The sequence below is a fragment of the Cavia porcellus genome, unplaced genomic scaffold (assembly GCF_034190915.1).
Source record: "Cavia porcellus strain 051 isolate PalLab524CR breed Dunkin Hartley unplaced genomic scaffold, mCavPor4.1 scaffold_7, whole genome shotgun sequence".
NCBI classification, from domain to species: Eukaryota; Metazoa; Chordata; class Mammalia; order Rodentia; family Caviidae; genus Cavia; species Cavia porcellus.
In genome coordinates this window covers 59,028,038-59,049,479 of record NW_026947490.1, presented here as the reverse complement: position 1 = coordinate 59,049,479, position 21,442 = coordinate 59,028,038, and the positions used below count along the sequence as shown (strand labels likewise).

Genomic DNA, 21,442 nt, shown 5'->3' with positions numbered 1-21,442 from the left:
TAACAGCTAAACTGCAAATGGCTCTGGCTTAAGTACATGTGGCAGACTCCAAGATGTGCCTCCCACAATCCTCTTCAGGAATATAGAGTTCAGAGGGTACCTCATCATGGTCTTCAAGTTCCAGACCCTCTGGGGTTTGCTGCAGAAAGCCTCCTTTTTCCAAGGCCACATTGCCTTTTCTGTGAGTGCCCATACCCAGAGCTGCCTAATCTGACATAAATCCCACTGCAGGCAGCTGTGGAGTTTGAATCTGTCATCAGAATCTGCATTCAGATCTGCTGAGGCTTCCACTGAAACTGCACTGGAGCTCAGATCCTTCCCCTGCCCATCCTATCGTCCCTTCCCCTGCAGGTGTTGCTCCCAAGGATAATAAACGTGCAAATTTCCATCAGAGTCTCTGCTTCCCATGCAACTCATTCTAAAGTGAAAGGTGAGTTCTATCAGTAGTAGAAGGAAAAAAATTGAAATAATGATTGAAAACTACTTTTTCAAGTTTTTGGCAATTTGGGCAAAATGCAAGGTAGAATTTAAAAGGATGATAATTGAGTTTCCTATTTTTATAATTTTATTGGAGACATGTTTATATTTCATGAAGTAGGAATACTAAGGAACATTTTCTTTTTAAATAAAATAGCTAAAAATGCCTGGATACACATATTTTCTAAACACTATGTTTTATACACAAATAAGAAAGTGAGAAAGAACTCTCAGAGAGCAAAACAATGGAAAACTCGAGGCTGTACAGAAGTGAAGAAGATTTAAAGCCAGGAGGTACACTGGGGGCATCTGCCAGCCTCAAAACAGCATGGGACCAATTCAGGAAGAGATCTGGCTGGGGCTATCAGGAGATTCTCAAAGGGAAACCAAAACAGGAACAGTCATCCTAATATCCACCGAGGACAGTGAGGTAGTGGCTTGGCTTACTGTGGGAAGGTGGAGAGGAGGACCTGGACACCGAATGTTGCATGGCTGGTATATATTTTCTATTTCCAGATGTGTAGTGATGTTCATGTTTTGGAGCTAACCTGTGTGCTTTTCTCCAGTGATCCTCCATTGCAGTTCAGTCCTGTGTTGAAAGCGGCCGCTGCTGGATGTGGATGTGTTGCTCAGTTCCAACTCTAAGACATAGGAAGAGACTACAGAACAATAGTACAGCATGGCTTATTACCTTCGGGGGATGCCTTCACGTTGCCAGCATTTGTGCACAGGGGTGATAAAGCCTGCATCACCATCACTTGTCAGTATGATGGAGTCCAAAGGGCACTACGTAATCCAGATGGTGTGGCTTGCCTGGGGCACCTAATGGAAGACATAGAAATGGAAACTTTGGAAGATCCAGAAGATGCTGAAACTGTTGCTGTGTCCCATGATGAACACATACACCAAGAGATAAAGGTCAAAAATCACCCATACTCCTACAGTCCCCTGCCCTCCCATGAGATCAATATTAAATTCAGTGAAGCTCTTAGCGGAGGAAAAGATGGCAGATACTTAAAGATAGTCTCAGCTATTTGGAAAAGCATACAGAAGACATATCGATTCCTACACCCAAAGCTGATCTTATGCTACCTCCACCAAAACCAAAAGATAAGACCACTTTTACACAAATATCAAAACCTCTAATACACAGAAGCTATAAAAAGTACACAGAACACAGAACACAGTTTAGACCTGGCTAAACTGTAAGTAGGAAAGAAGACATGTTCCTTTTGTTCATGAAATTAAATTCACCTCTATTCCCTTTTTCTGAGAGGCTGTTTCCTTGTGATTATTACAGTTTTCCTGTTTCACTATTCTGTGAATGAAAACTATGTGAAAGCAGCATATAAAGATGATCATAGCATTCAGTTACAACAGCTACTAAGCAGGGTCTCCTACTCCTCAGGGTGAATGAATTTCAGACCATCTCTGCATTTGAGATCACCACTGCTGCAGCTTGGGCCTTGAGTGTTCCCCCAAGGTTCCTGGGTAAATGTCTTGATTCCCAGGCTGGAGAGATGGTGGTCTCTTTGAGAATTTGGCTGATAAGAGGTCTTTCAGTTGTTGAGGATATTCCCTCAAAGTGAACTATGTGACTGCTCCCCTGATCTTCTTTTTCTTTGTTTCCTGGCCTCTATATCAACTCTTTTGCTCTGTCCCATCAAAGGAAAACAGGTCTTGTGAGTGTTTTTTGATGATCTGTGATAATGCCAGATGTGCTGCCTTACCCTCCAAAGCAAAGGTGCTAACTAATCAGATTGTAACCATCATAGCTGTGAGCATAAATGAACTTTAACTCTTTATAAAGTTGATCTTCTCAGGTATTTTGTTATAGCAATGGAAATATAACTAACACTGAATTGAACCTCCTCCAAAAATTGAGCTGTATGGTTACTGCTCCAGGGTCCATCATTACCACTGTTCTGTCAGACTTTTTACTAAAAATGAACACTAGTGTAATGGTTCACCTCAGATTGCCACATTTTATTGGTAAAAGTGTGACTTTTAATATGGTGCTGAGGTCTTTGTGTCCACATGTTGAAATTGCTGAGAAACCTAATGCTGATACTAATGCTAATGCTAATACTCGTACTGATACTGATACCAACACTAATACTAAAAGATAGATGGACAGATACATGAAGAATTTACTCCATGCTTTTTTAAAAAGAATAAGTCAGTGAAACTGTTAAATCTATTTAGTAGGGAAAATTTACATAATGTTTTTCATTTCCCTAAATCATGCTGTTATTTAAAATAAATTCAATCTGCTTATCTTTGAAGATATCCAAAAGTATGTTCTTACAGTGTAGAGATTATAATCTATAATTGTTTTGTTTATATAAATTAACATCTTTAAAATGAAAAAAATTATAATCTCAAAAATGTCAAACTATCATTATATAACAAGTAAAGTTATTAAAGTGATTTTTTAAGACTAGATAAACTTCTAGAATTTCAGTACTATTTTGGTATTTTTTAGAGGAAACACCAACTATTTTAATATTCAAACATCTACTCTATTTAAACTTGTTTGGTTGCCAACCAAAAAGATAATAATTCAAGCTCTATTGCTTTCTCCATATCTTAAATAGGTATGTGAGCAGGAGACCACAGTCTAATGAAAAATTATGGACATGGAAACAAAACAATAAAATCAGAAATAAAGTTTCATAATTATTATTTTAGTAAAGCTCCACTTAATTAGAGAAAATCAAAAGGAATGTATCCAGTTCAATATGCATTTAGAAATCCAAGTCGTTTCTAATATCGTCTAATTGTAAACTACAGGCCAAAATTAGCCGTTCTGACAGAGAAAAAGTAATTTTAATGTCTATACGATTTTTCTCAAGATGAAAATAATTTTAAATCGCAAAATAAAATGTAAAATAAATGTTCTTTGAAATATTTGGTTAATACAGAAAGTTACAGAGAAAATAACATAGCACCTATAAACCTACTAGCACTAACATTTGGATGTATATGCCTGTATAAATAGCTATTTCTTTTATTAAAATATGAGCATAATATACCTATTTTAGAATTTAATTTAATGTATATTATGGGAAATTTCACATGCCATTAAACAATTTCATAAAGTCATATTTTGAAAAGCAAGTTTTTAAAATGAAAATCTATTCTCATTATAAATTTGAAGCCAGAATATGTAACATTTTTCTTTCTAATCCCTCAAAGACTCAGTCTAGTAATTTATTTTTCTTCTTGTAACACCTGGCTGAAGCACAGCCAAAATCTCTTAAACATCTTAAACACAGGCCACAGGAGTACTCAAATAAGATTTAGATGACTAAAGGCAAAAAATTTAAAAAAAATAAGAAAAACCCCACATTTATCTAAAAGTCATTATCTAGGCACAGTTACACACATCTGTAATCCCAGTTACTTGGAAGGCTGAGGCAAAAGAATTGCAAATTCAAGGTCAGCCTGAGTAATTTATGGAGAATGTGTCCCAAAATTTAAAAAAATAAATAAAAATGACTAGGAATATGGCTCAGTGTAAAGCATCTCTCGTTTCAATCCCCAGTACAGCAAAAAAAAAAAAAAAAAAAAAAAAAAAAAAAAAAAAAAAAAAAAACATAAAAGAAAGTAGCAGAAACACAGAAAAAACTACTTAAGAAATACAGCAAAATCTGGGCAAGGTGGCACATATCTATAATTCCAGCACTCACTTGGGAGGCTGAGGCAGGAGGATCACCACAAATTTGAGGCTAATCTTGGCTATATATTGGGTTCAAGGCCAACCTGGACTGCATAGTGAGACCTTGTCTCAAAAAACAAACAAAAACACAAATCCAGCAGACACTTCAATAATTAGATAGTGAATGAAAGTAAAGTATGCGTAACTCACTTAAAAAGAAACATTGAAGGTACTGCTAAATATCTCAATATTCTAAAAAGGATAAAATAGATCTGGAAATCAGGAAATGAGCTAGGTGTCTTAGAGACAACGTGGTTAAGGGACCCCAAAGTGTTTGGAAAGTGGTGGATCACTGTATTCATTGGTGTATTCATGGGTGGAGTCACTCAGTTGTGAATGTGCTGCTGGCAGGTGGAACTTAATAGGAGAGAGAGATCCCTGGTGGATCTCTGGTTGACCTCTCTCCCTGGCTTCTCCTTTACTTTCTGATTTCCAGAGTTGTCTTCTCACCAAGTCTCCTACCATGACGTTTATGCCTTGGTACCAGGCAGCCATGGGCTGTAACCAGGAGACAAAATAGACCTTTCCTTCTTTAATTGCTATTGGGTATTGTTTTAGCTACATTTCTAGCTGCCGAGACAAAATATCCGACACACAAAGTTAAGGAATGAAAGGTTTATTTGGCTCAGAGTTTGGCCCGGAGTTTGTAGAGGTTGCAGTCCTAACTTGCAGGAGCACAGTGACTCTCTCTGTCCCTTAGGGCAGGTATAGCACTCACACCTTTAATCCTAGCACCAGGGAATCAACCCCAGCTTCACATTGGTGATCTCAGATGTGCGTGCGCACCTAAATCCAGCCACCTTCAAAAAGTCCTACTGTGGGGCATTGAAACAAGCCACACACATTTTAGATACTTTCTCTTTGCTAAGACACAATATTGTGTCTTAGCAAAGAGAAAGTATCTAAAATGATAAACATTTAACAGTTAAAAAAGAATAGGAACTCAGCAGATTGGTTAAAGAGCAAAAGTATGGAATAGTTTAACAAATTCAAAGACCCAACTGAATAAACTAAAATAAAGGACAAGAGTTGTATAATTGAAGGAAAAGATCTTCATGAAAGGAACAAAATGATGACTTTTCTTAGAAAAATATTGAGTGTCTACAGTAAGAACAATTCTAGGATAAAACGTGTAGAAAAAATTCACTGAGCAGTGGCAGCAAAAGGAGTAACAAAATGATAATGTACTTTAAAATTTTAATTTAAAAGGTAGAATTTTAGATATATTAATGCATACAAAACAAAAAATATCAAAAGTAAATTACAGTAAGGTCTTGAATATTTCAGAAAGAATCTCAAAATACTGTTCTAAACGTGAATGAGCTCTGTCTCACTTTACTATTTCTAACATGTTGAAGTATCAAAATAGAAAAAAATAGAATGAGGAAAGGTGATCAATTTTAAATAGTAGGAGTACAATGAAGCCTAAAAAGTAGACAAATAGAAATAAACTATTTTTAAAATCTGAATATTGAATAATAACATAAGTGCTAACAAAAATTATTGTGTCTCCATTTAGAATCAACAATTACATTTTGCCAAACAAAACTGATCTCTGCACTGCTTGCAAGAAAAGTATTAAGTTTACAATTTAACACCTTACCAGTAAATAAAAAAATTTATACCAGGAAATTACTACTCATAATTTTGATAAAATTTTGCAAGTTATCCTACTTTAAAATCCTTTACCTACTTTAAATTATCCTACTTTAAAGCAATAATAGGAATAAACATTTCAATAGACCAAGAAGACAATCTCATCTGAAACTTAAATTTCAAAATACATTGTAACAAAAATTATACTACCAAATTTCATCATAGTAAAATATTTACCATAATATTCTTTTAAGGTTCATGATTCAATAAAAATTAGAAGATTGAAATACTACAAATCAGCAACTTGATAGTACAAATGACTATGGGATATTATATTTAATAATTGATAAGTACTCATTATTTTCAAAATTTATAAGCATTTAAAGGCATATTATACTATGTGGCAAGTCTCAATACATTTTTGGAATTGTGTCATCCAGAATACATTATGTGATCCCAACATTCCAGTGAAAGTGTTGAGAAAAAATTTTCTAATCCTATAAATTAAAGATTTACAATATACACATTTAATAACTAGTAGATCAACAGTATATATGCTTGTACCTGAATAAAATAAAAATATTAAGTAGCAACACTTGTAAGATCATATGAAAAGAATAGTTAGTGGTGAATTTAAAGGATAAAATTCTTGTATTAGGATAGAAGAGAAGCTGATACCAGCGTGCTAAACACTTACGTTTAAGAATTAGTAAGATAAAAGGAATCAATAGAGCACCCTTCCCAAAATAAGCAGAAAAAGAAAATAATGAACCTAGAGCTAAAGTTAACAAATAGAAAGAATTAGTCCTTTGAAAAACACAATGAAATTACAGCCCTCTGCCAAATACGATTGAGGAAATAAAGGCAGATGTAAATTGTAAGAGCCAAAGAGAGGAAATTTTCAGCTGGGAAGCAGCTGAAACTGGAGGATACTAGGATACATGTAAGAGAATACTAGGAACATAATTATAGAAATAAAGTTTAAATCTTAGGTGGAACGGACAAACCCTTACACAAACATAGATCAGCCAGAATGACCCAAGAAGAACTAGAAAGCTTCACTGGCATAATAATTTTGAAAAATAAGTCTATATTTTAAAAATCTGCATAATAAGAGTTTTTTTTTCTTTTTTCTTTTTTTTCTTTTTTAGCTTACAGGTAAAATTGTACATATTTATTGGATGCCATGTGATGTTTTGTGTAATGTTCAAATCACAGTGGGGTATCTCTCTCCTCAACTATTTATCATTTCGTTGTGATGAAAACACAGAATTCTTTCTTCTAATTTTTATGAGTACACCATATATTATTATTTATATTTACCTGCTGTGCAAGAGAACATCAAAACCTGTTTCCCCACTCTAACTGTAACTTAGTACCCAACTTTCCCTGTCTCTCTCCAACCATACTGTCCCAACCTCTGGAAAGCACAATCCTACTCCCACTTCTATGAGATCAATTGTTTTTACAGGTGGAGTCTATCATACATACAAGGAGAGAAATTGAAGAAACAGAACCCTTTAATGGTTCGCTGAGTCTTGCCTAATATTTTTACCAAATCCAACCAAAAAGTATGCGATTAAAAGCAAAAAATTATGGACTCATTCAGGAACAGGTTGCAAAATTCTAAGCATAATATATAAGCAAACAACACAAGACAATATACCCTGACTAAATTAAGTTAATTTTAAAAGCACAACAGTTTAACTTTAAATCAGTTTATTAAATAAACCATCCTACTATATTAGAATAGAGAAAATACAGGATTGCTTCAGTGGATAAAGAATAAGCACTGAATAAGATTTACTACCTCTTTATAATTTAATAATTTAAGAGCACATTTACTGTATCAATAAAAAAGAAAAAATGAAAGCTATTTATTGCAGCCATCCTACAGTATGATTTTGCAAATGCTTTCCTCCCATGAAAAGGCCTGCGCTCCATGCGTGGTACCTAAAGCAACGCACAACCAACTACTTCCAATAGAGTATAAGAGAAGTAATACCATGTGACTCCCAAAGCCTGGGAGCAAAACTGCAGACAGCCACAGAGCATGCACTCTGCTCTCTCAGGATACTCACTCCTGCCCCTCTCCTTCACCATTTGTTCATTTCTCTAAGAGCACAACCATTATGTTATCAGGAACCCAATCTGCAGGGGGTGACATGGAGTGGCTTCTTTCCTAACAGAGGCTTTGGTTCACAGCTGTCACCAACAGTTAAGGGCACCTGCCAGCCAGGTGAACAGTCCATCCTAAACTTTCTTCTCACCACAGCCATTAGGTGATTCCAGCTCCAGTTACTCTCTGATTACCTGAATAAGTGTGAATGAGAGAAACCACATAAAATCAATTCTTCTAAGTAGAGCCTACTGATCCATAGAACTACAATGACTGAAAATAAATTGTTATTTTAAACACTAAGTTTGCAGGCAGTTTGTTATACAGTATCTGTAATAAAATGCTGATAAATATATAAAAGTGTTAGAAAAGATCACCATAGGGAAATTGCAAAACTTTTAAAGAGAAAGTTTAGAAAAGATCTATAAATAGAGATAGATATTATGATCTTTAGAGATGGATATAAAGCTTACTTTGTACCAGAAATGCCACTTTCCCACAAGTTGTTTCTTAGATTTTATGCAATTTCCATCTAACAAACCAAAAGGCGATTGCTGCAAAAATATTTAAATTGGTTCTAAAATGCTAGTGAAAACAGCAAAGAGGAGAATTAACGGAGAATAATAGAATAAAGGTCAACAAAAGATGGAATAAGAAAAGAAGTAGAAAAAAGAAAGAAATGGAGCAGGGAGAAGAAAGAAAGAAAATTCAAAGATACCAATCATACCAGAAAGGGTTACTATAACCATATTCTTTGGTAGACAAATAAGACAACGGTTGGAAGAGCGAGCTCTATGTAAAGAAAACCCATGCATTTAGAAATGGAACACTGTAGGCAATAGCAAAAAGATAAATTACTCAAGAAATAATATTTGTTCATCTGTTGATTCCAATGAAAACAAAATGCACATGTAATGTTCAACACAGAAGAGTCAGTTCTAGATGGATGAGGGCTCAGATGAGAAAGTTAAATCATTAAAATATTTAGAGCATATTCCCTGCTGGCAGCAGGAACACCTTTCTGGTACCTGTGAGTATAATAAACTTCTTCCTTCCCAACCTCATTCTCGTTCCCTCCTGTAACTGCAGTGACATTACCATATTATGTCCAACATTTACAAATAATTTCCTATAATCATTGCTATAATCTTGCATTGTCTCCCCTCCAAAAAAACCTCTCAAAGACTAATTTAAAGTCGCTTCTAGATATATATATATATATATAGCTAAAATAAATAAATAAATATATATATATATATATATATATATATATATATATAAACTCTCAGTTTTTTTCACCTATATCTAGATGACCAATCTAAAACATCTTAGAGAAGTTGAAGCTCTCCATGAAAATTAATATGTTTTATAAAACATGTTCTGGAAATCCATCATAAAATCAACAGGAATGTTTTCAGTTTGACCAAGAAGTAACTAGGGAATCTGGTGGACCCTAAATCAATGTTATTTTGATGAAACCAAAGCAACAACGACGGGGGAAAGAGGGGCTAACATTTTTTAAAATTTATTTAAACTTTGATTTAGATTAAGTCTTATCAAAATAATGTTAAGGAAAGAACAGTGACCTACTTTATCTTAATACAACTTCAACAAAATTGCCTAACAGGGTCCCTGGTCTTGTTTAATTGCGTCTGGGAAGCTGTTAACGTCCATGCATATAAAAAACATTTCAAATTGCCAGACTATCCCTGCTGAGTGGCTTGGCAGCAAGTCACACCATGGTCTCCTAAGTGAACCAGCAAGAAGGCGACTTCCTGAGCTCACGTGGCCCTGTAATGCCTTCGGGACACTCTGACAGTGACAGCAGGCTCTATTTTCCACAGAGCAAAAGTGTGGCTGTAGAAAATGGTATGAAAATATTGGACATGAGTGGTGCTCTGAGACCTGAGGTCTGATTCTAAATTCTCAGCTCCTGAGCACATGCAAGAGAGGACCAGTGCAGTCTGCAGCAGCCTCGAGAAGAGATGAAAACATTGCTTTGATTTTGATCAGTGCAATACACAGCTATGAATCATCAAAAAGTATAGGAATTCAAAAATAGATTGAGTACTGTGATTCAAACAACAGCTGAAATACATAGGGCTGATTAAAAGTTCGTATCGCTTCAACAACCACGAAAAGAAAACACCTATAGCTTTCAATGCAGATGCAACTTTGTTTGTGAAGAAAACCAGAATAAGAGACACTACACTTTGCTTCTCCCCATTCCTGCCCCCTGCCCTTTACCACAAACCATAAAAGTAACTATACTGAATCCCAACTACAAATGAACTCTGGCTTTCACCCGCAAAGAGAATTCTACTGCAGCACTCCTGGGATGGGCGGAGGGTGAGGCTAAGTGCATCTCAGGTTTATGCACATAAGCCAAATAATTGGTGAGCTTGGCCAAGATTCAAGTTCATTCTGAAGCATTAAATCAAAGTGTTGCAGGTTTGCTTCCAACATTTAAAACACCTCTTGGGGTGAGTTACGAATCTGTCACCTTCTCTGCCCCCATAAACAATCTAATCTGTGTGACAGAAGCCAAGTAGTGCTGGGACCTGGCCTGGATGGTAGAAGTAAGCCAAAGAACCAAACAGTAAATTTCATTGTTAACAGCTCTTCTGGGCCAACAGGAGAGACTAAAGAAGGAAAGGAAGTCGTTCAGCAAAGAAAAGAGTTGGACAGGAAAGGAAATAGTTATTTCCATGCAAAATTGTACAGAAAGGTCAGGAACAGACAAGAAAAAAAATTAGCACGTAAGAAAGTTAGGCTAAACAGATAGCTGTTTAAATTTGATAAAAAGGAAAGAGAATGTCAAAGAAAGAAAGAAAGAAACAAACATATGGATCAAAAGTGTATTGATCCAAAGTAGAACTTCACAGGAAGAGGTGAAAGATGGGGCTTGGATCAGGCTAGGAAAGGATGAGATAAAAGCTCTGAAAGTGGAGACATTCATTCTGGTTTGAAAACAAATGAAAATAAATCTGTTACCTCGAAGGAAAAAAGCAATGTTGATTAAATAGATAATAGCTTTGAACTCTCTAGACCTGACCATGGAATCTACCATGGGGAAATATATTAAATGACAGATTCCAGTTAAAGATCCAGTCTCTCTCTAATATCACCCACAGAGCTAGCAAAATATTCAGTGAAATATTTTTATTTTTCTTAGAAATAAAAGGACAAACATGAGTAAATTGTAATAAGCAGATCCATTTGGTTTCTTATTTTTTGGCATAATCAGAAAGTCTCAATTCACAGTGTTGGCAATCTCTACTTCATGCCACAGAAAACAGTTCCTCCATGTGAGCCATTTACTATGGCCACCACATGATGCCAACATGGTTTTTATTTCAGGGGTGGGAGGAGTGGCTCTTGAGTGGGACACAACTGACAATCTTAACTAACTGAAAGTTCAATACAAATATATCCTGGCGTATCAATTCAAGCTTTCCAAAGCAAAGGGGGACAACAATTCTAAAGTAAAGTTGGCCACATGCAAGAATGGAGTATGCTAAGTGTCATTGTCCCGTGTTTAAAATGACATTCGAGAACTATTTCACTTTTATGAGAAAATAAAAATTAAAACAGGGCTTGGCCCTTCTATTTCCGTGGAAAAATCCATAGTGCTTTTACATAAGGCAAGGACGTTTCATCTTTGTATCTGAAAGATTCTTGTGCTCGCCTCACAGAAAACCACTTCAGGATCTACACAGGCTCTCCACAGACTCTAAATAAGCACAGCTCTATAGATTACCCTCCAGCACCTGCGAGGAGCTTGCCTTTCCTAGAACATATCTGGGAATCTGCTACAGCCGCCTGCAGGCAGCTTCCGCCTAGTTCTCCTGTGATTTTTAAGAGCCAGCCAGTCTGGAAAATGTTGAATTTGTTTGTATGAAAGATAAAGAGGGCCAAAATCAACAAGTTCCTTCCTTAGGGGGCAGCAGAACAAATTGGTCCACAGATTAAGACAGTTGAGACAATTTAGGCTGGAGTGGAAGTGAACCCCTTCGGCACCAGATTTTACCCAGAACTGTATCAGACAGCTGATAAATCTCCACAGGAGGAATGGTGAACTGGGTACTTGAGAGGTAAAGGAAATTAAAATTGATCTTTTCTATAAATATCTTAGATAAAGTGATTTTTTTAAATGAATAAGTAGGTCGGGAGGCTTAGGGAACTAGGTGAGATGGTTCAGCTACACTGACTAGATTACTCACCCTGTAAGACCTCATCATGATCAATATGAGATGGTTTCATAGCTGATTGATTACAAGGCAACAAAAATGCCTCCATTTGAGTAGAACTGCCAAACAGTTTCGGCATATTATATAGATTAGAGGTTGCCAAATGAAATCACAGGAGACCAACTGAATTTGAATTTCAGACAAACAACAAGAACACTGGGATAAGCAAGTCCTAAATACAGTATTGCATGAGCTGCAGTTATACTAAAACAAAAATCCGCATTGCTTACTTGAAATTTGAATTTTACCGTGCATTCTCTGTTTTTATTTGTTAAATTTGGTAAGTTTACCTGTAATACATACACAACCCTGTGGTTACACAGTCCTGACTGCATACTCATACTTGAATTATATTTGAGTAAGATAATTAATACATATATATAAAACTATAAAGATTAAGTGGTATTTAATGGGTGAAATCCAGACAGACTGTTCTAAGTTAATTACAAGAGTTACTTTAGGGAATTGAATTTCTCAAGGTCTTTTAGAGGTGGCATTTTATACCTATCTGGGGAGTTTTAAAAATTCCTATGCCCAGGCTGCTACTCAGACCAATTGAACAAAACCTGTGGGTGGCACTCAGGCATCTGTACCAGTTCTGGATGTGGTGGAATGAGCCTGTAATCCCAGCCAGTCAGGTAGCTGAGGCAGGAGGATCACAAGTGTGAGTCTAACCAGGACAATTTAGTGAGAACATGTTTCAGAATAAAGAATGGTTGGGGTGTTATTCAGGGGTAGAATGCTTCCCGAGAATGTGTGAGGTTCTGATACAATTCCCAGTACCTCTCCTATAAAACCAATTTCTCAGGGATTTGCATGAGATACCCAGGTGAGAATCACAACTCTGGACTAACTGGTAACAATGTGCCAACTTGTGATAACACACACACACACACACACACACACACACACACACACACACACACAATGGTGACTCCTGCTTCAGTTGCTGAAGCACTTAGGTTGGTAGATTTGGTTGCTTTACCCTTCCCTTTTTTGGAATTCATAAGATACACAGCTACTAAAGGAACCTGAGTGCAATAGTGAGAAATAGTTAAGATAAGACTTTTTTTAAAGCTAGATCTGCAAATATAAGACAGGCTTATGAAGACTTTATCAGGGCAGGTTTCATGGGCACAACAGTTAAGCATCCATAAATCTATGCTTTTATCAAGAGACTAAAACTATATGGAGATACATACGTTTATTTTGGTGAGGGATTAGATGGAAGTTACAAAAAGATTCAAGCAAGTTTACTATTTTTTATTCAAATCGTGGGCTCTTTCCATTCTAATAGCCTCTTAAAAGAACCAAATGTTACAAAGATCACCAAAGTTAGTTTTTCTTAGCAAATGTGATAGCCAATGCAAATGTACTGTCTGAAGATTAATATAGAAAAATTCCTTCTGTGTTTGTCCTGGAAGCAGTCCGATAAGCCCACTGCATTGCTGCATGCTTTCAAGCATTCTTTGTCATAAAGCCCAAAGAACTGTTACATCATTAAAACCCCAATCTCAGCACTTAGGAGTAGAAGGTCTAACAAGCCGCCATATCTTATCACATACCACCGGCTCCACGGCGCATTTTGACACAGAGTAAATTTACTTTCAACACTGGTGCATTCCCTTTGCTCTATCCAAGAAACCTAAGCTCCCCTGGATTTGAGAATTCCACATACACTTTTCATCAGCTTCTTTTGGAAATTACAAATATCCAGAGGATAAAAAGTTCTAAAAAGAATAGAGTTAACTACATGTTTCTTTCATAATGGCCAATAGTCTTCATACACTGTGCTGATTGAAATTTTAGTCTGTCTGACATAAGGGAAGTTAACACTATAGATGTCATATAATCATTTCATGTTTTTACTCTATTCCCTTATGAATATGAAGCACTGTCTACACTTCAATAGAAAGTTTTACAGGATTTTCCTTATATTTTATGATGTGCACATTGATCAAGTGTGAAAAGGAATCCTCTGCCGTCAGATTCATATCAAAATCGGTGTGATCCCAGTGAATCTGTTCCCTACTTTCTTCTCTTCTCTTTTGTTCTCTTTCTGGTTCTCAACCAAAAGCTCTAATCCTCTACCAAGTCTTCAGTTCTTCTCTCATGTGTATTGGCCTCATATATATTTCCATTTCTAAAATCTCTCCTCAGTTACAATATCATTTTTTCAGTTACCCAGTCTTCAAGTCTGGAAGAGATGTTGACACATCAACCTTCACGTAGTCACTAGCACTCTTCTTTCACTAGAGTGCCCAAGTCTATCTCTTCATATACATTCCTCCTGCCAACTCCCTGCATTTGGCCTCATTAGCTCATATCCAAACTATGACTACAGCCTCCTAACTGGGCTCTCATAATCTATTCCATATACGGTCCTGATTGTAACACTCTCAAGGGAAAGAGATTAAAAACATTGAGAGGATTGTCATTTTCCACTGACTAAACAACACGTTACAAGACAGAAATTAAATTCTGGGAATATCTGTAGAAAAGAATCCTAGGAATTATTTCTAGAAACCTGTGGGAATACTGGAAGTCTTCACCTATAATCTAGGGAACAATTAGAAATAAGAGTTAACCTGGCATTGAGTTGCAATCTTGAGCAGATGTCTGCCATCTGACATTATTCTCTGTTTCTAGTACAGAGCAGGGTAAATTCTCTTGGGAAAAGTGTAATAGCACTAGGGTCTTTTACTTAGTAAAAGTTTACTCTGCATGTAAACACAAGATGAAGAGAAAACAATAGAAAGAAATTCTCAATCAAGTAATTAAATATTTTTACTGATAAACTTTAAATGAATTGCAGTGAGTATTTTCCAAAAGTATAGATGCCAGGAAGAAAAAAGAAATGAAAATGGAGGTCAGGGATATAGTTCACTGGCACGGCACCTGCCTGGCAAGTGCAAGTCCTGAGTTCAACTTCCATTACCAAAAATACATAAATAAGTATCAAGCACATTGCCAGAGAATTGTTATAAACAATGAGACAAAAATTCTAGCATTAAAAGTTTGATGCAATTTATACTTACATAAATTTAATAGATTGATAGTGGAAGAAAGTATTAGTGGACTAGCCATCAGAAAACTAAGAAAAATACAGATTGAATCATAGAGACCAAAAGCAAAGGAAAACGCTGATAAAAAGAAACATATGCACAAATTTGTACATAAGATAGATGTATATTTATGTTTAATTATATGTATGTTTCAGATGTTCTCCATGTCATATATACAGGGTATACATACAGAAGCACACATACTATACCTATACCAGAAATGAACACAGATTTTCAAAACTAGAATACAGATCTGAACAAAAATTCAAATCAAGAGGAAAATAATTATATCACACATACTCACACAAGCAATCAAATAGTCAAATCATACAAAATCTGCTGAGTACTAGAAACAAAGGAAAAATATTTAAAATTTTCAAAGAAAGCAGTATCTTTAAGCATCAAAATCATGCAATTAATATCTCAATAGAAACAAAATAAACCAGACACAGAAAGACATTTGTTTCATGTTTTTTCTCACGTGTAAAAATGTAAATGAATAAATAAACAAACAGTAAAAAGAAGACCCAAATGCAGAAGTGGGACTACGTCAGGGACAAGGAAATGGGTCAGGGGAGGCGGAGGATGGTGGAAGAAGGATACATGGACACAGTCAGTGTTCCATACAAACAGATATGGAAATGTCACAGTAAATGTCATGATATAATTTACATAAAGTATGTTAATAGCTATGATAAAAAAGAAATGAAAGCAAGAAGACCAGGATAACACACTTAAAATATTAAAAGAAAACAATTGCCAAACTAGACTTCGATGTCCTACAGGAAATATTTCTCAAAAGCAAAAAAAAAGAAAAAAGAAAAAAAAGAAAAGAAAAAAATGCCTATATATACCCAAACCAGATGAATTTGTTGCCTGCATACCAGTACAAAAAGTAACTAAGGTTATTTTTTAAGTAGAATGATATCGATGTTCTGTGGCAAAACAAAAATGCAAGACATAAAAGAAATAGAAAGTATCAGAGACTGGGGTGCAGTAGACCAATTAAATTTTATATTCAAGAAGAAGCAGATAGCTTTTGAATGGGAAGTGTTTCCGAATCAGCCTAATTACTGAAACCTCTATAAGAGAAGGAGCCCATGTTATCCTTGTCACAGTGCTTAAACCTGTGACAGTCTATCCTGATGTAAATACTCAATAAACATTTATTAATTGACATTGCTATCACTCTGCACCACGTTTGAAGTCTTGAACAATAATAACTATGACTTTATTACGCAGATTCAATGTTTAGGACATTAAGGACTGAGCTGAAAATACAAGTTTAATTTTGGGGAAGAAAAGCAGAGGCCAGGATTATAGCTCAGCGGCATGGTGCCTGCCTGGCAAATGTGAGGTCATGAGTTCGATTCCTGGTACCCCCCCCCAAAAAAAAAGAGGAAGAGAGGGCAAAGAGAAAACCCAAAGTCACATAACATTGTGGAACCAGCAGAGAGGAAGACAGCTAGACTCCTAACTCCCTCACGTTGTCTTACACCTCTAGGTTGGAAGAGGAGTTTTGTAGCAGTGATGTGAACAAGGCAGTTGGGTTTCTTTTGGGAGGAGTTACTTGTCGCTTGTGGCTTAATACTGTTTCAAAGACATTAACAATGATTTTTAGAGCAGCACAGTCAGGTTAACTATGCTCACAATAAGAATGTCACAAAGGACAGGGAGAGAGACGCATACATGTCAGCAGATTTGTAACCAGTGAGTCACGCTGCTGTTATCCCTTTAGCTTGAGACAGGAAGGCTACTCCTGGGGGATGTGCTACAGTCACCTCAAGGTGCCAAAAGCATGGCACCACTGTTATCTTCCAAGGCTGGTCATGGGTTCATGCCATTTTCTTCTACATATTTGGAGAAAGGTACACAGCTGTCACCATGGGTAAACAGAAGACTGGGCTCACAGTCCTACACAGGCAGGCAGAGGGAGGAAGCAGATTCAGAGATGAGAGTTACTGAGATGAAATTTAAAACAAATTATGAGAAAAGAACATGAAGGGACTTGCAAGGGGCAAATATCCTGAGAGTAGGATGGGAAACATTTGTAAGTGGCACAAATAAGAAGGTTAGAATAGGACTGTTTATGTGACATTTTAACTGAAATGTTGAAAATGTATAATTTAGTCTTTAGTTGAAAAATTTATAAAAAGTTAACCAGTTCTTTACAATTTTATGGATATTAATCATCAATATTTATAATAAGTTTTAATGTACATTGATAGATTCTTCTAGATTATCCACGCTTTTAATAAAAGAAATCAGTGGAAGAGATATTTCTAAATCTTGCTTCTTAGAGAAAATTACTATCTTCACGATAAACCAGAACCTCTATTAATTAATATTAAATTAGTTTAATGAGTTAAAACATCTATTTATGTTTTATACACAGAGGACTAACATAAAAATGTTACAGATAATTTTCTAAGAGCTTACACAGCGTGACTATTCTTCCTTGTTCACACAAAATAATGATATTTATCAATAATTTGGGGGTAAAGAATTATCTGTAATTACTTTAAGAAATAAAGGCAGAATTTCTTTGCATGTCAGTTCTCTTTAAGTAAATTCCAGATAACTCAAAATTTAGAACTAATTATTATGTAAGTCAAACAAAAATATGTTTTATTTTTTTCCTACAGTCTGGATTCAGTATGTGGTAAGAGAGTAATGAGCTTTATTACAATACTGATAGCATTTGTAACCTTCATTAGAAGTTTCCCAAATTAGAGGTGATTAGGAACTTAAAAGTTTTAGATCTCCTACTTAACTGGGCCTTGCATATTTGCTTTGGTGTTTGAGTGACTAAGAAAGAATACACAAACTAATGTCACAGAGTTGGGTAGAAAACAAGCACTAACCTTACTTACTCTCTTTACTGAAGTTTTATAGTTGGTGTGTTTCATCTAAGTGCACCAATTACACACCATGAAAAGCAACTTCCTAACTGATACTCTGGTAAAAGTGATAGCTTAAATTTTGTTTGTTTAAAAGTTCACAATAGTACAGCATTAAATGAATTCAAATAATGATTAACTCTTCCTTTAAATTCTATTATAGGCTCTGTGTTTCTGTAAACAAGTATTAAAAGAACACACACATACACACACACACACTATTCTGATCCTGCGTGGCTTATAAACCAGGAAGAACCAAAGTACACCAAAATTACAGCTACACAACTCCAGTAGCTGATAGACAGGTTTTCTCTCATTAGTGATTTGCTTTCATGGTTCTTCTTCCACCAGTGGTACCGCTGGAAGATTAGTCGTTTCACACTGGCGTCTGTCCTTGTTTGTCACGTCTACGTCACAAGGGTGTGTGAGGGATTAATTAGTTAACATGCAAGATGCTTTGAAGATGAAAGCGCTCTTAAATTGCCAAGTGGGGCTTGTGTTCCTCCATAGTACATATCTTTCTTTTTATACTTGTAAAAATTCATCTACCTCCTGTTAACCCTTTTAGCTAACATTATTTGCTCAGATTGTTTTTTTAAACGTTAACTAGCCTTATCTTTTGCTCCACAAGTCTCAAAATATTTATTTACGTATGTCCTCATTTCTCTTCTCAATTTTCCCTTGTATTTTTGCCCCTTTACCAAGAGAACCTGGTGTACTTTGTCAAACCTGCCGGCTAATTATTTACTTCTGATTACATTTTTTTGTATTTGTTGGAATTGTAGGCAGGTACCCCTATAGGTTACTAAAAAGAAAAGGAGAGGTCACCACTACTAAAGTTTAGAGGCTTAAACTTTGAGAATTATTAATTTGGATCAATTGTTATAGTCCAAAGTTTAAGCAAATCTATTTGTGCAGTTCAGTGGCAAATGTCTGAACAGTTGACAAAGAGGCAAATGTTTCTCCTACCATCTACATTTTCCCATGGAATTATTTAAAGTCTTTCCTGAAACTGACATATACATTCCAGGCACCTGTTGAGGGGGCCCCAAGTACTGTAGTTCCTGAGAGGAAATCCAGCTAGTGGCGTCCTCAGCCCTAAAGCTATAATGCTGGGAGCTGGGGCAGAGAGGAGATGCTCCAGCAGATGCCACAGCAGAGGAGGAGCCGCACTGCTGCTAAGCCCCTGCACACTGGGACATTTGTCTAGAGTTTGCATGGTTATCTTACCTGCTCAAATCTGCAAGACAGAGCTGATCCCCTATGATGGAATGCTACAGATTTCTTCACAGCTCCAACTATGAACCATCTATTACCCTTACTTTCCCACTACTATTTTAGGGTTTTCTATTCAGAATGTTAGTGACACTATGAAATGTTAAATATATCAGAAAGAAAGATTTTTTTAAAAATGTATCTTTCATCTTCACATACACATATACAGAGAGAGAGAGAATGCAAGATGATTTGATAAAAATAATGTGAACTAATACAATTAAAATAAAACTTGATAATCTTTTTGAAGGATATCATTCTAGAGATTATGAATGGGCAAATAGGTTTTTAGTAAAACAGAAAGTAAAACAGAAATCACAAGATATACATATGTGCAAATGATTTTGCTGTCGCAAATGTGCTTAATTTAGAAAATATTCAAATGTTAAAATAATGCATTTTTATGTTTCCTGTCTCAAATACAATGAGCAGAAATACATGAAGTACCAATGAAATAAAAATCAATATTAGCAATACATTTTATTACTGAATATAATACACACACACACATATATATATATGTATATATATATATATATATATATATACATATATATATGAACAATGGTATCCATAATAGATTTTCTTAATTATTATATTATAAAAAGGAATATTTCACGGACATTCCATTTCCTTAATATATTTGAGATAAGACTAACCATAAATCCAAACTGCTACAATGAAAATAACTTTTACCTTGTAAATTTTTCCTCAAGACTATGGTTACAATTTGTGTGCAAAAAAGATCATCCAAATTCTTCAATTTTCATTTAAGATAAAAACTGTTTGCTATGTTCAGCAACTTTCATTTATAACTTATAAAACATATATATTTGACTTATCAAATATATTTATTCCATATTGTGTTTTAAATGAATGCACCCACATAGAGTTCTAATTAACATTTTTAAACAGTATTTGATTGTTGTGTTAAATCTATTGATCAAATTAGGAAAATCGGACATCATCAAAAAATTGATGAATGCATCATGAATATGAAGTATTTGTCTTTTTCACTTAGAGTTTTTTATGTTTTTAGGAGAGTTTTTATAGTTTTTTCCTCATGCAGATCTTGTACACATTTTGTTAGATTTGTAGTGAATTATTTGATTTTGAGAAATACCGGTGTAAATGATACTGTAATGAAGTTTAATTTCAAACTTCATTTGTTCACGGCTGTTCTGTAGGAAGGTAACTGGCTTTTGCATATTATGGCTTTGTTACAATCACTAATTATTTAATGCCTTTTGTTGCATTTATTTCCTAAGCTGAATAGTTTTTATTTCTTTTTCTTGTGCTGTTTCTTGGCTGGAACTTTCACTATGGTATTATAAAGACCTGGTGAAAGAGACTTCCTAGCCATGTTCTTGATAATAGGAAGAATGCTTCCATTTCTTCCTACTAAGTACATTAGCTGTAAGGAACTGATAGATGTTCTTTCATCAACTTAAGGAGTGATCTTGTGACCTTGAATAATGTGTACTCTGCTGTTATTGGATGACGCAGTCAATAGATGCCAATTACATGCAGTTGGTTGCTGGTGCTATTGGATCCAAACTTTTCTGTTAATTTTCTGCCCACTAAATTGCTCATTTCCAATAAAGTATTTTAATGACAATAATTAATCTGATTCTAAGGTTCTAACTAAACTAATTCTACTTTCAAATAACATTATAGCACATTTTAGATGATATGAGTTTCTTATAATAAGCCAATTTGTGCAGATTTTACCTCCTGCCCTTCCTATCAATGCTGAATTCATTTCATGCCATATATATTATATACAGCATGTATATACCTGACATTGATTTGGAAAAAATCACTGGTATTTTATCTTCAGATATTGCCACACTTCTTTTCTCTCCTTGTTTGCCTTTTGATATTTCTTGAATATGTATGATGTATCTTTTGTAATTATCCACCAGTTCTCGGCTATTGTGTAATTTTTACATTTTTTTAAATTTTTATTTAATTTATTTATTTTTTCCTTTCAGATGTGTAAGTTTCTAATGACCTATACTCAAGCTACAAGATTCTTT

At 35.2% G+C, this 21,442-nt stretch overlaps 1 long non-coding RNA gene across 1 annotated transcript in view; it reads right to left on the bottom strand.

Annotated features, from left to right (window-relative positions):
• The window catches only part of LOC134476730 (uncharacterized), a 139,901-nt gene that overhangs the window by 41,640 nt on the left and 76,819 nt on the right, over positions 1-21,442 (bottom strand). The window contains exon 4 of the long non-coding RNA XR_010048536.1: positions 1,169-1,299. This is a non-coding gene — a long non-coding RNA (uncharacterized LOC134476730). The remainder of the gene's footprint in view (positions 1-1,168; positions 1,300-21,442) is intronic.